Source organism: Notolepis coatsorum (assembly GCF_963971535.1).
Source record: "Notolepis coatsorum genome assembly, chromosome: 19".
In the NCBI taxonomy this organism is placed as follows: Eukaryota; Metazoa; Chordata; class Actinopteri; order Aulopiformes; family Paralepididae; genus Notolepis; species Notolepis coatsorum.
In genome coordinates this window covers 83,974,733-83,977,925 of record NC_140183.1, presented here as the reverse complement: position 1 = coordinate 83,977,925, position 3,193 = coordinate 83,974,733, and positions in this window count along the sequence as shown.

Here is a 3,193-nt window from a genome sequence, read left to right as displayed (position 1 = left end):
AAGCTCAAATTCGGCAACAACCGAATAGCAGATTATCTTTTTCCCTAGTAGTCCTAATACTAGGAGTCACACAACACCTGACTATCCACTAGATCATTGCCAACTCAAACTGTACACCTTTGATAGGAATGGACGGAGACCATTGTCACAAGTCCCAACACCACACTGGGATTAAAAAATACTTTATACAAAGGCAGGGACACAACTCCCCAAATCCTTATACTGGGGAAGAAGCATTCAAGGTGGAGGACGCATTGAACAAGTATATATAGGAGGGTATATAAGTATCCCTGAGAACAGACATTGGATTGTTTCACCATCTGGTGCAACTGAAACAGTCCCTCAGACTCAAAGCCCTCAATCCCCTTTGCTACTGGACAGGATGGTGGGCTTCAATAATCCTACTTCACAGGACCATTGTAAATCGGGGCACTAATCATGCCACAGTATCCCCCTAAGATGCAAAATATTCAACCTCCCATCGCTACTGGACAAGATGATGAGAGAAGGCCTTTTTCACTGGACCATTTTGTGTCAGGGCACTAATTAATGCCACTGTTTGTCCCTCATTTCTCCAGCGAACAGGACAACTACAAATTAGATTGCTGGGCTCTTTGCAATAATGACTGGATCTTTGTGGAGCTGATATGGTCTATCAAACTGCCTCTCTGAGCCTCAGCTGGAAGTGAGGTGGGAGTCATAGCCTCCACTGGTCTAACCTCCCTCTCCAAGGCATTGATGGTCAACAATATGCAGCTTTCCACAACTCTGTGAACACTTTCTGGTGTCCTAATTCTTACACATTTACAAGAAGGTTTACTTACATCAACTGAACATTTGACTTTAAATTATGTAATATCACAAAAATAGGAGATGATCACTGATATCACTTAAAAACAAACCACTTGTTGCTTGGCCATGAACATTCGTAAAAGATGTTATCAATAAGTGTGGCACTATCTTTAGTTATCCTACTGGGTTTGTTTATAAGAGGCCAGAGACCAAAACTAACATTGCATTACAGAAGTCTGTTGTTAGTTTATGTTCATTACATTTTAAGAGATCAATATTAAAGTCACCACAAAAAAAGATTTTTTTTATCACACACCTTCTCAAAATCACCTATGGTATTCATAAATTGATCAATGCAAGAACCATTGATGATACCCCACCTATCAAACATAACCATCTGTTGCCTAGCTAGACAGAGTGAAAGATGAGGGTCCTGTTTCAGCACTTGGGGTGGGTGGGGGTTGGGGGAAGCAGCTGCGCATGTGCTCTACCTTTTTCTCAAAGAAGGTGGCAAAGTCCCCGACGAGAGGGTGGGGGGAGGAGGGGGAGGAGGGAGAAGGGAGGACATGTTGTCGTGCAGTTTGTGGAGATTCTTAATCTCACGGTGAAAGAAAGAGACTTTGACAGTAGTAATGTCTTTGGAGAATGCTGACAAGAGGTCATGATAAGTAGTGACGTCACCAGTCTTTTTGCACTTCCTCTCTGCAGCTCTCAGGCTCTGTCTTTAACTGTGTCCGTCAGCCATGGTCTGGTGTGGAACGGCTTGCAGGCTTCTTGGTGAGGGGACAGAGCTTGTCGAAGGAGGTTGAGAGGGCTGAAAGGAGGGTGGAGGTTGCCGTATCTGAAGGGAGAGCAGAGAAAGCCTGACTCAAGGGTAGAGCTAACAGGCTACACTACCATAATACTTATTCATAAAAGTTGACAAAAATTAACTATGGTAAAACCTATAGTAACCCTGTGTTTTCCCCCTGTACACACTGGAGATTTACTACAGAAGTACTGTAATGATTCATAGTATTTCCATTTTTTCTTTCATACTGTAGATTTACTACAGAAATACTACTGTGATTCACCACAGTATTTCTACAGTGGGATATTATAGAAATCTACAGTGAATCACTACAGTATTCATGTGGTTTTACCATAGAGACTATAGTATTATTATTATATTATTTTGTGCACACAAAACCCCACAGAAATATTATAGTTTACTATAGTTAATTTTCAAACCTTAAAGGAACACGGCAACATTTTGGGAAATTAGTTTACCGTCTTCTCCAGAGAGAGACAAGAAGATAGATACCAGTTTCCTCTCTGTGCGTTCGGTAGAAAGCTATCTGGCTGCATGTTAGCCTAGCTTAGCACAATGAATGGAAGTGGACATGACCGGTTAGCCTAGGCATTGTCCAACTAACACCTCTCCCCAAGGCTAACCGGTCATGGTACTGTCTATCTGTATGTCATGTATGTCATGTTATGATGAATTGAAAATGGGGGACCCTGATGTAAACAAGACGAAAGTCTTTCTCTGGTCTGCATCCCCTTAACAATTGTGTGTATTGAGCTGTACTGTATTGTACCCATTCTGCAATCTGTTAATAAACTTTTCAATCAATCAATCAATCAATCAATCAATCAATCAATCAATCAATCAATCAATCAATCAATCAATCAATCAATCAATCAATCAATCAATCAATCAATCAATGTCTGCTTCCATTCATTGTGCTAAGCTAGGCTAACATGCAGCCAGATAGCTTTCTACTGAACACACACAGAGAGGAAACTGGTATCTATCTTCTTGTCTCTCTCTGGAGAAGACGATAATCAAACTACCCCAAAAATTGGCGTGTTCTTTTAATATCCAGGTTAAACATCAATGTGCACAGACAACCCTAAAACAGATGTGCATATCATTGGTGGGAGTCAAACTCTGGAAATCTCTTCATAATGAGTTGAAGTACTGTACAAATATTTTCCAACTAAAAAAGACTTTTAAAGACAGAACAATGAGAACATGTAAACAGCAGGTATACATTTCTCTGTATCTGATTTTATTTATTTTTTGTCTTTTTCTCTTTTCCATGCATCTGAGGCTCGTGAGTCGTGACGCAGTTTTTTGTTTTGTTTGTTTATTGGTATCTAGCAATATTATTATTATTATTGTTATTATTATTACCGTTATTATTGTTATTACTATTCATGGTCATATTATCATTATTATTATTATTATTATTATTATTATTATTATTATTATTATTATTATTATTATTATTATTATTATTATTATTATTATTATTATTATTATTATTATTATTATTATTATTATTATTATTATTATTATTATTATTATTATTATTATTATTATTATTATTATTATTATTATTATTATTATTATTAT